A 12,454-nucleotide genomic window follows, 5' to 3' on the forward strand; every position below is an offset into this window, starting at 1 on the left:
GTGCGGTGCTGTATACGCTGTATATGTGCGGTGCTGTATACGCTGTATGTGTGCGGTGCTGTAGACGCTGTATATGTGCGGTGCTGTGTACGCTGTATATGTGCGGTGCTGTATACGCTGTATATGTGCGGTGCTGTATACGCTGTATATGTGCGGTGCTGTATACGCTGTATATGTGCGGTGCTGTGTACGCTGTGTATATGTGCGGTGCTGTATATGTGTGTGGTGCTGTATACGCTGCATGTGTGCGGTGCTGTATATGTGCGGTGCTGTATATGTGCGGTGCTGTATACGCTGCATGTGTGCGGTGCTGTATACCCTGTATATGTGCGGTGCTGTATACGCTGTATATGTGCGGTGCTGTATATGTGCGGTGCTGTATACGCTGTATATGTGCGGTGCTGTATGCCCTGTATATGTGCGGTGCTGTGTACGCTGTATGTGTGCGGTGCTGTATACGCTGTATATGTGCGGTGCTGTATACGCTGTATATGTGCGGTGCTGTATATGTGCGGTGCTGTATACGCTGTATGTGTGCGGTGCTGTATATGCTGTATATGTGCGGTGCTGTGTACGCTGTATGTGTGCGGTGCTGTATACGCTGTATATGTGCGGTGCTGTATACGCTGTATATGTGCGGTGCTGTATACGCTGTATGTGTGCGGTGCTGTATACGCTGTATGTGTGCGGTGCTGTATACCCTGTATATGTACGCTGTATATGTGCGGTGCTGTATATGTGCGGTGCTGTGTATGTGCGGTGCTGTATACCCTGTATATGTGCGGTGCTGTATGCCCTGTATGTGTGCGGTGCTGTATACGCTGTATGTGTGCGGTGCTGTATACGCTGTATGTGTGCGGTGCTGTATACGCTGCATGTGTGCGGTGCTGTATACGCTGCATGTGTGCGGTGCAGTATACGCTGTATATGTGTGCGGTGCAGTATACGCTGTATATGTGTGTGGTGCTGTATACGCTGTATATGTGTGGTGCTGTATACGCTGTATATGTGTGCGGTGCTGTATACGCTGTATATGTGTGCGGTGCTGTGTACGCTGTATATGTGCGGTGCTGTATACGCTGTATGTGTGCGGTGCTGTATACGCTGTATGTGTGCGGTGCAGTATACGCTGTATATGTGTGCGGTGCTGTATACGCTGTATATGTGTGCGGTGCTGTATACGCTGTATATGTGTGCGGTGCTGTATATGTGTGCGGTGCTGTATACGCTGTATATGTGTGCGGTGCTGTATACGCTGTATATGTGCGGTGCTGTATACGCTGTATATGTGTGCGGTGCTGTATACGCTGTATATGTGTGCGGTGCTGTATTCGCTGTATATGTGCGGTGCTGTATATGTGAGGTGCTGTGTACGCTGTATATGTGCGGTGCTGTATATGTGCGGTGCTGCATATGCTCTATATGTGCGGTGCTGCATACGCTGTATATGTGCGGTGCTGCATACGCTGTATATGTGCGGTGCTGCATACGCTGTATATGTGCGGTGCTGCATACGCTGTATATGTGCGGTGCTGCATACGCTGTATATGTGCGGTGCTGCATACGCTGTATATGTGCGGTGCTGTATACGCTGTATATGTGCGGTGCTGTATGACGCGCCCCCTGGGGTCATGGGGTACTCGGTAGCCGGGCCGGTCGGTTCTATTTGGGGTAGTCACTGTGGCAGTGACCCGGTCCGTGGCCCAGGGCAATCAATAGGGAAAGTCAATTGAATTAAAGTTTCGTGACGCCCCCTGTGATATGCGGCTGTAGGTGGCCGCCGCTGCTGTTCAGATCCTCAGATCCACTGGGATTGTTGGTGAGAGATAGTTCAGCTCTCTATGGCTAGAGCTAAGCCCCAGGGCAGTTAAATAGGAGATTTTGGATGTTGGTGTTGTGGTGCAAGGCAGGTGACACAGCAATTAAGTGAAGGACACAGCGGGGTGCAGTCTTCAAGTGTTTACTCACAGTTTTTACAATGTTCCAGGGTTCAACTGCTAGCCAGGTTATAACAGCTCACCGAGTCCTGTATCCTCCGGGGAAGTGATCCAGCCAACCCTCAGATAACTTGGGTGCACTTGATCGGGACCCCCTTCTTGTGTACCTTCCCAGGTCGTCTCTCTGCGCTGGCTCTCGCCCTCCTGCCCTGCGCCTCACACCCAGCGTCCTGAGCCAGTGGCAGCGGGCCTTGTCGGGCGACGTCCTCTCTGTCCCCTTGGTCCTATATGGCCACCTTTTCAGCAAATGTGTGTGGTTGTTTGCTACGGCTCTTGAAGATATCGCAACCTCCGGTTTGCTAGCTGAGTCTTGCAGTCCTCCACTAGTCTGGGGCCGGTCCCCTACTGCGGCCTTGATCCCTCCACGGTCAGAGTGAACTCAGGCGCACTCTGCACTTCCCGTGCCCCTAAGATCCTTTCTCTCTCTGGAGCCCTTCTCACTGCTCCAGTCTTCTCTGTTCACTCCCTGTGACAGACTCCTGTCACCAACTCCTCTGACTAACTCTCTCTTACTGGACCCCTCGGACCGGGCCCTCACTCACTGGGTCTGGACCCAGGACTGGAACCCTCTAGATCTTTCTACCCTTGGTTTTATACTCTCTGTCATGTGACCCACATCACCCTACGTGGTCCCCTCTACCTTCAGTCCTTCCTTTAGTGCTCCCCTAAACTACTTCCTCCACCCACCTCCTCTACTTAGTTCCATCCTCCAGACAGGGACAGGGACTGTGCTCTCCCTTAGGAGCAATCTTGCCCTTCCCTGATGGAGTGGTGTAGTGTTGGATGTGAATGTGCGGGTCCCGGGTAGTGCTCCCTCCTTACCTGAGAGTGGGGTACCACACCTCTGGCTGAGATGCAGTACCTCTGTGGCAACTGGACCCACAGGGGCGTCACATGTATATGTTCGATGCTGTATATACTGTATATGTGTGGTGCACTGTATACATTATTATTATTATTTAAGAGGTTATTCAGACATTGCAGATTTGTCTTGGATGTAGGTCCCTGAAAAAACACAGGACCTGAATAAACAAAATGTTTTTACACCAAAAATGTGGCATTAAAGCTTTAAAAAGTGGTAACATTTTTGGCGCCACCCGGAGTTGTAACATTTTGGCGCTTTCATAACAATTTCTCCCATTTTGGCAGAGCTGAGATGAGAAAGGAGGTGCGGCAGGGGCGTGACACTACAGACCATCTTATTCACACCAAGATGTGGCCTCACACCAGAAACCTTATTGCACTCAGACACTGGAGTAAGATCTCTGCCATGCTGCACGTCACGCATCAGACGTGAAAAACTCATTCCCGATAACACTGTTCTATGGCCAAACTGGTTCAGAGACAAGAACAGTTGAACCCAACTAATTTTGTGGTGCTGAAAACTAATATTAGGCTTAAATTTGCTGTTTGGCTCTAATTTTCAAGATCCAGAGGAGGCTGTAATTACTTATGACACTTTTCATGCAGCTTATAGAAAAATTGTCTTGATTATTTCCTCCTCATTATTGCATTTTTAGTAGCTCGTCTATTTAGTCCATTGAGCCTTCAGTTTTCTGTCCTCTTAGGTCGACCAATCAAAAAAACACCAAGTCAGCTCCGATGACGTCATCCTAATTACAGCTGCATCACCTACTTAAGGTATACAGTTTTAGGATTTCTTAGCTTACTTTTTTAGCATATTGACATGTTTCTACATGTTTTTTTCAGATATGCCTCGTTCTTGCATTAACAAAGCGGATAGTTTTTGCTACATATGTGGAGAAGTCACTTTTGCGTCACAAAGGCAAAACATGACTACCCCATGATAAGGAAAGCCTACAACCTGTATTTGGCTGTAGAATAGGAGATCAAGAGTTAGGCTCCACCCATATGCTGCAATACATGTGCATCACATCTTACCCAATGGTTGCATGGAAAATGGCAATTTAAGCTTTTGCAGTCCCAATGATCTGGAGAAAGCCAACCGATCGCAGTACCAATTGCTATTTCTGCATGGTGCTCCACATTAGGAAAGTTGTTTCAGGGAAGAAGTGGACGTTACAGTATCCAAACCTTCCATCTGCAATTCGCCCAGTACCACATACAGAAGAAACGCCGGCTCCAAAAGCACCAAAAATATTTTCAGTTGAGTCAAGTAAGGGAAAAGAGTACGCTTGGTGTCATGAAGCATCTTCCTCTCACGACTGAAATTTTCTGTCAGCAATCTCAACTGAATCGCACCTTATAACTCAAAGTGAACTGAACGATCTTGTTAGAGATTTGGATCTTCCTAAGAGATAAGCCCCCGTCTCACATAGCGAGATCGCTAGCGAGATTGCTGCTGAGTCACGATTTTGGTGACACAACAGCGACCTCACCAGCGATGTCGCTATGTGTGACACTTTGCAGCGATCAGGCCCCTGCTGTGAGGTCGCTTATCGCTGCAAAGTGTCCTGGACCATTTTTTGGTCGTTGCCCTCCCGCTGGTCAGCACACATCGCTGTGTGTGACCAGCGGGACCAACGATCTGGCTGGTAACCATGATAAACATCGGGTTACTAGGGGCACACGCGCACCTAGTAACCCGTTGTTTATCATGGTTACGAGCCTGCTAAAGTGAGCGGTAACCTCCCGCTCACCGTAGCAGAGTGGTAACCATGATAAACAACGGGTTACTAGGTGCGCGTGTGCCCCTAGTAACCCGATGTTTATCATGGTTACCAGCCTGCTCCTGCTTCAGCAGGCTGGTAACCAGGAGCAGGACATCGTGGAAAGATTCTTTCCACGATGTCACTGCTCCCCTGATTGTTGGTGAGCCTGCCTGTTTGACAGCTCACCAGCGACCACATAGCGACGCAGCAACGATCCCTGACAGGTCGTATCGTTGTCGGGATCGTTGCAGCGTCGCTAAGTGTGACGGGGCCTTAATCCTGAGCTCTTAGGTTCCCGGCTGCAGCAGTTGAATCTCCTAGCGGGTGATGTTTGGATTTTCTTGTTCCACAACAGTGATAAAGATCTTGTCCAATTCTTCTTCATGGAATGCAATCTTGTGGCATGCTGCAACATCTATAGTTTAATGTGTAACGTCTATGGTAGTTGGACCACTTTGCCATGCCCCGAGGAGAGCTTGAAGGGGTGTGATTAGGCGAACACCTAACTCTTTGCTAGCGCCCCTGATGGTCACCAGGAGCTACTCCAGGATAGACCTTGGACACATGGCAACTGATCCCCAAAGGGGCAGCTAGATGGAACAGCCAAAAATGGATCGACTTGACAAGTACAGGCAGGCACAGCAGGAATACTGGAAGACAAGGCAGGTGTAAACAGGTACAGCTGGTATACAGACCGGCACGGCAGGTGCAGACAGGTATTTCTACTATAAAGACTGGCACAGCATGTACGGCTGCTATACAGACTGGCACGGCAGATGCAAGCAGGTACTGCTGGTATACAGGCTGGCACAGCACGTGCAAGCAGGTATGGCTGGTATACAGACTGGCAGGTACGGCTGGTGAACAGACTGGCATGGCAGCTACGGCTGGTATATAGACTGGCACGGCAGGTGCAGGCAGGTACGGCTGGTATACAATAATTAAACTATTACTATCAATCAGGACAATAAACCAAATGTATCAGATTAGTTTTAATGTTTATTGTACACAATATTACACACAAATATTAACACCCATAAAACCCACGGTTGGTATACAGACATGAAAAACAATTGGACCGAACACCATGGTACATAGTAATAATCAATGAAAAGGGTACTCCTTAATCAAATATAGAACCTAGAAAAATTGGAGTGGGACACCCAACATATCAAAAATAACAAGATTGTTGTATGATTTAAAAAAGTCACTTATATTTGGTAGAACTTTTCCATATCCAGGCACATTTATCTACACCTCCATACCATCCATGATGCTTTCTGGACATATATTGGAAGGGCATTTACAATACTTATGAATACTCAACGTTACAAACAATCCCTTGAAGTCGATTTACTGCTATGACCATGTATTCTGTTTTTTGATAAGATCATTTTTTGAATATTTACAAATTGTGCAATGATTTGACCTCCATATAATATATATATGTGTTTTTAATGTGGCAATTTATACATCTTTGTACATTTTGAATTTGTTGTCGCAGTTACCACTGTGCCCTATATGGGTAGTATTGGTTTTGTTCCTTCTACAAAAGTATATATTCATCCTTATCCACTTTGCAATATATACCCATGGTGACATTACGACTTTTCTGTAACATGAATGGGATATTTATCTTACATACACCTCGTTTCTTGACCACTCATTATCCGTCTCTGTATTGGAGCAACTTTTGCCCTCTCCTTTGCCCTCATTCGCCATGGCCGCCGCTGAGCCGCGCATGCGCAGTGCCGTCCTCTCTTGGCCGCATCCCGTCGGGCTTCCGTACACGGGAATTGTGGGTAGTGACGTCAGTATTGTGCGTCGCTGCCCGCGTTCCCCCGGGGAACTGGCCGGACGTGACGCGGTGCGGGGGGACGCCGTCACTCCGCATGCGCTGCACTCATCAGCGAGGTATCCAGGAGGGTATTTAACTGCTGCCCACTCCATCCACAACCACTGCCCCCTGAGGAAGCCACGCGAAACGCGCGTTGGGGCTACAGCACGGCTACGTGGTTACCCCAGTCCCCATGGGTGAGTTCTCTTTTTTGAACTGTTTCTCTACTCTGGCCATTTCCTCTTTTACTTTGAGCAGTGGCCATCTTTTTCTTCATCTTTAGATTTTGAGCTTGCAGAAATGCCTTACATTTGTATACACTGTGGATATATTATCCTAATTGCTCTATGATTTATGAATCTATTGATGGGATTATTGTACTTTGTCCCCGGGGGACCCACATATTTTTTGCCGCCATTGCTGTTCATGTATTTCCTACCCTGTATGACCTTGTCCACTATCTTTATATATACATACATTTTTTAATGTTTCTACCAAATAAAAGTGACTTTTTTAAATCGTACAACAATCTTGTTGTTTTTGATATGTTGGGTGTCCCACTGGTATACAGACATGTACGGCTGGTATACAGATTGGCACAGCAGGTGCAGGCAGGTATGCTGAAAAGGACAGGCAGGAACAAGCAAGAGCGAGTGGTATGGGTAGGTACAGGCAGGTACTAGCGGGTACTGGCAGGTATTCACAGACAGGGGACCTGAGAACTAGCAAGCGTGCAGACTAAATGACTAAACACGTTGCTTAGGCACCACCCAACAAGTGGAGGGGTCTTAAATAATAAGTGCCTTGCAGCCATTGGCTGGGGACACTTTAGGACAGCGCGCTGTCCCTTAAGAAACTGGGAGCTTGTGCGCCTTAAGCACAGTGCCTGGGGATATGCGAGCCGTGCACAGACTCTGAGGAGGAGGAAGTGTGGGACGGGTCCCATGGCAGTGAGTGACTCAGCGTCCCTACCAGTGGAGGGAGGAATGGGAAGCATGCAGGGACGCCAACACTACATAATGGAAGCTCTGAAGATAAGTCATAATCCAGAGGAATGGAGGCTCTTTACCGATTCTTCCAAAGTAAGCCTAAAAGCAATCTTGCTGCATAATGGCAATGCGCTACCTTCAGTTACAGTTGGTTATGGCATCCACATGAAAGAAACCTATGACAACATTAAACAGCTGTGGAGGTGCCTGAACTATGGCCAACATTTTTGGCCTTTCTGTGGTGACTTAAGGGTGGTTGCCTTCTTACTTGGTCTCCAGGGTGGATACACAAAGTCCCGGCTGCTTTCTGTGTGAGTGGGATAGTCGTGCAAGAGAATATCACTACAATAAAAGAGACTGTCCTCTCTGACATTCACTTCAGCCAGGAAGTAAAAATGTCCTGCATCCAGCACTTGTTTGTGACAGTGTACCCCCCAAACTGTTTTTATGGACCATACTGTAATCAGGCTTATATTAACATTTTCTGTCCTGCATCTAGTGGGGGCATGTGTGTCTTTGTTCCTCTCTGCATGTAGTTTCCCTTAAATACACAATTTTGCAGACCTTCTGGAGACTGGAGTTCTAGAAGATTCTTTATTCTTTGAATTACCTGTAGTAAATGTTTAAGGCGGTGGGGTATGGGCATCTCTACCCAACCAGAGGGCTGATCCCAAGAGAAAGAGAATAAAATACATGTTTGGAGCTAGTTGATGCTGTGCTGTGTAAAGGGCTAGGATCTGTTGCTGAGGCCAGATATTGGTGCTGTGTATGGACTATTGGAGATCAGTTGCCATGTGGGATTGTGATGTTTTACCACCCTGCTGGATTTGAGGACTTAGTCTGAGACTGTTGTTGCATTGTCCTTGGCGTTGGATTACTGAGTGGCGCCCCCATATTTGTCACTTTTTGTGTGGCCATCTTTAAGACTCTAAAAGAACTATAGCTATGTTTGGTGTTATATTCTCCTAGTCCCAATAAAGTTTGTTGGATTGCTCATCGGCCTGCTGTCTCTGCCTGCTCACATACCGTCACATTTTTCACCCATATAAGATTTTGTTACTACCATTGCATATCAAGTTGGGCCTAATCAAAAACTTTGTAAAGGCAATGGATAAAAAGGCAAAATCATTCAAGTATCTCATTGATAAATTTCCAAGGTTGAGTAAAGCAAAGATAAAGGAAGGAGTCTTTACTGGACCCCGTAAGCTTCATCAGAATGAGGAGTTTCTCCGTTTGGTGCAGGGGAAGGAAAACGCTGCATGGTGTAGCGTCGGCGTCTCTGCCTCCTGCCGGGCAGAGACGCCGATCCCATCAACGCCATGGGCCCGGTCCGGCGTTCTCCGGCTCCCCTCCTGCGTCTGCCCGGGGTGCGCGCAACTAATTCCCCGGGCACTGTACTTTAGGGTGCGTGTGCCCTCCCTCTTAAAGGGGCTGTGCGCTCTGTCCTAAAGAGTCCCCGGCCAATGGCCGGAGGACTGCCCTCATACAAGGTACCACCTCCAAAATGGAGGTGCCTGTGCAAGATTGTTTGTGTGCTAATACTCTCCTCAGTCCATAGGTTCCAGTAGCCTGCCTATCAGCCGTGCCCGCCTGCCTATCAGCCGTGCCCACCTGCCTATCAGCCATACCCGCCTGCCTATCGGCCGTGCCCGCCTGCCTATCAGCCGTTCCCACCTGCTTGTCTACCCGCATCACCTGCCTGTCTACCAGCCGTGCTCATCTGCTGTGTCTGTCGGCCTCGGCCATCAGTCCCGTGGGAGTAGCCTGCTCTCACACAAGGTCAGTCCCAGAGTGGCACCTGGTTCACCTTCCCGGTCCCTCCTTGGTTCACGGAGTCGACTAAGCTGCCGTGTGGCCAGGGTCGGCCTGGGTAGGGACTTAGTTACGCCCCTCTGGTCCCTCCTTGTATCACAGCACAGAGGTTCCACCACCCGGATCCATAACAGTTTGCACAGGCCATTGAATCTGGTGGCTCCTTCGCTCTCAGACCTGTACCAAGAGGTCTCTCGCCAGAGATTCCAACAGGATACTATCCTGTCTTATCTGCGGACAGTCAACTCATGCCTGGACGCGCTGTTCACCCCGACTGTGTCCGCCTCTAACCAAGCGGCACCTGCTCCGGCGGCACCTCAACCCAGTGGTGCTGTGGCATCCGGCTTAGGACCCCGGCATTCTGCGCCTCCACGTTTTGGTGGTGACCCTGCCCTATGTTGGGGCTTCATAAATCAGTGCACACTGCACTGTGAGCTCCTGGCACACCAGGTCACCTCCGACCGGGTCAAGGTGGCATTCCTCATGTCTCACGTCACCGGAGAGGCGTTGGCGTGGCTTAACCCTCTGTGGGAGAGAAGGGATCCTCTGGGGTCCGACCTCCAGGCCTTCCTTGCGGCTTTCCTTGAAGGTGTTCGATGAGCCCGGACGAAAATCTTCGACTGCCTCCTCTCTTCTCCGACTCCGCCAAGGGAGTCTCTCTGTGGGACAGTATGCCGTGCGTTTCCGCACCCTCGCATCTGAACTTGCCTGGAACAATGAGGCACTGGTGTCCACCTTTTGGGACGGCCTTTCTGGACGGATCAAGGATGAGCTAGCCGGTCGTGACATACCTAGCTCTCTGGATGACCCGGTGTCATTAGCTACACGGATCGGCATCCATTTTCAGGAGCATTCTAAGGAGGCGACCCGTGAGAGAAGACCTCTGCACCTCGCACCAACCTTCCAAAGGCCAGTCTCGCAACCAGCATCCCCTCCAGTGTCTTCTCCAGAGTCTATCCAAATAGACCAAGTTAAGATGGTCAAGTCTCGTCAGGAGGTCCACCGCGCCGAGGGGAGTTGCTTCTACTGTGGCAGTACAGAGCATCTTATCCGCTCCTGTCCAGTGAGACCGGGAAACTCCAGTGTCTAGGAGTCGCTCGGAGAGGTCATCCTAGGCAAAAGTTCTTCCTCTCCGCCCTTGACTCTTTCCATTTCGGTTACCAGTGGGGAGACCCGCTTCTTCGAGACTGCCTATCTGGATTCTGGAGCCGCTGGGAACCTCATTCAACAGGCATTGTGTGTCGCCCATTGCTGCTGTGGCTTTGTGCTCGTGGGGCGGCGCGGCCTGGAGTCATGGGGACTCGGTCTTGCAGCACGGGTGCTGTGAGGCACCAGGCCGCCCGCCCTGCTGGTGCATCGTCGCAGCGGTGGTGGTTGGCGCATGGCTCCGCTTCCTTTCAGGCAGGAAATGTTAGGACCCACTACGAGGTTTGCCGTGACGTGGCACTGGGCTTCATACAGTCTGATCAGAATGTTAAACTAAGAACCTCATGTTCAGTTTTTTATATATTTTTTCCGAGAGGCACTAGATCAACGTATGTTTTTGGAGGTGCTGTCCATTCTCTTTTTTTAGCTCACTTCATTGCTTTACCTTGTCTTCCGTCTGTGCTGGCTAAGGACTTCATCCGTCACACCTTTCGTCTCCACGGCTTACCCCTCCACATTGTCTCGGACAGCGGAGTTCAGTTCACTTCTCGCTTCTGGAGAGCCATGTGCAAGCTGCTGGATGTCATTTTGGACTTTTCTTTGGCCTATCATCCTCAATCCAATGGTCAGGTGGAACATATGGACATTATCATAATTTACATCACAAAAGTGGCAAAAATGATCACATAAATGTTGTCTAGCTCCACAGACTCTTCAGAAATGTCGGTGCTGTGGCTGGGACTGGTGGAAATACAGTAAAAGTCAAATTCGGGCAAAACTGAACAATCAGTGCTGTGTGTAATTATGTATGTCACAAAAAGTGACAATACATCCATCCATTTATAATTCCTATGCCACTAGATTGGAATCTATGAGGAGCTCCTGGAATTAACTCCATTCTGGAGGTTTCAGTCATGAGCCGTCTAGATTGGATTTGATCCTATGAGGACATCGCTCCAGCAACTCCATTCTAGTCAGGTCAGCAATGAACTGTACAGAATAGAAGCTACATGGAGATCATCTAAAAATCCACTCCGATATATACGGCTCACTAGTGAATCAGCTAGAATGGAGTTACTAAAATGAGGTCCTCAAAAAATCCACTCCAATACAATGTGGTAAATTATGAGGACTCTGTCGCTGCGCTCTGTTATGTTATTTCCCGCGTAAAACTGAACGATCAGCGCTGTGTGTGATTATTTATATTACAAAAAGCGATAATAAAATGCAAGTTTGATTAATCATGAAAAAAATAAAATTTTGCCCTTTGGAAATATGTAATAAATATAACAGTTTCAGCAAGTACTTAAAAAATAAAAACATGAAATCATTACAATTCTAAAGCTGATCTATATCTACAATGTGTGCACATTACAATTCCACTACATTGCAGGCTGTGAGGGTCCGGGAATCTGCTCCATCCTGGACATTGGAGGGGATTTTTTAAGGAACAAAACTGTAGAAACTGAACTGTGTAGAATGGAGAAGCTGCAGAGAGATCATCAAAAGATCAACTCTGATCCAGTCACCTCACCAGTGATCAGCGAGAGTGGAGATGCTGGAATGAGGACCCCAAAATATCCCCCCGATCCAGTCACCTCACCACTGATCAGTGAGAGGGGAGATGCTGGAATGAGGACCCCAAAATATCCCCCCGATCCAGTCACCTCACCAGTGATCAGCGAGAGGGAGATGCTGGAATGAGGACCCCAAAATATCCCCCCGATCCAGTCACCTCACCAGTGATCAGCGAGAGGGAGATGCTGGAATGAGGACCCCAAAATATCCCCCCAATCCAGTCACCTCACCAGTGATCAGCGAGAGGGGAGATTCTGGGATGAGGACCCCAAAATATCCCCCCATCCAGTCACTTCAGTAGTGAGCCATCTAGAGAGGAGCTGATAAAATGAGAACCACAAAAAATCACCTCCAAACTAGATGCAACCAAGGGACCTAATGAAAGGAATGCTGTCCTGACCATGTGATCAATCACATGAGGGGGAGGAGTCAGACTCCAGGCTAAGGGAGCTGAAGGACCTT

At 48.7% G+C, this 12,454-nt stretch overlaps 1 pseudogene; it reads left to right on the top strand.

Annotated features, from left to right (window-relative positions):
• Positions 1–7,420: 7,420 nt before the first annotated feature.
• Positions 7,421–12,454, top strand: part of LOC141258597 (uncharacterized) — a 157,819-nt pseudogene continuing 152,785 nt past the window's right edge.

The sequence above is a fragment of the Phyllobates terribilis genome, unplaced genomic scaffold (genome assembly GCF_046119375.1).
Source record: "Phyllobates terribilis strain yellow unplaced genomic scaffold, ASM4611937v1 Scaffold_3__8_contigs__length_932513732, whole genome shotgun sequence".
Classification (NCBI taxonomy): Eukaryota; Metazoa; Chordata; class Amphibia; order Anura; family Dendrobatidae; genus Phyllobates; species Phyllobates terribilis.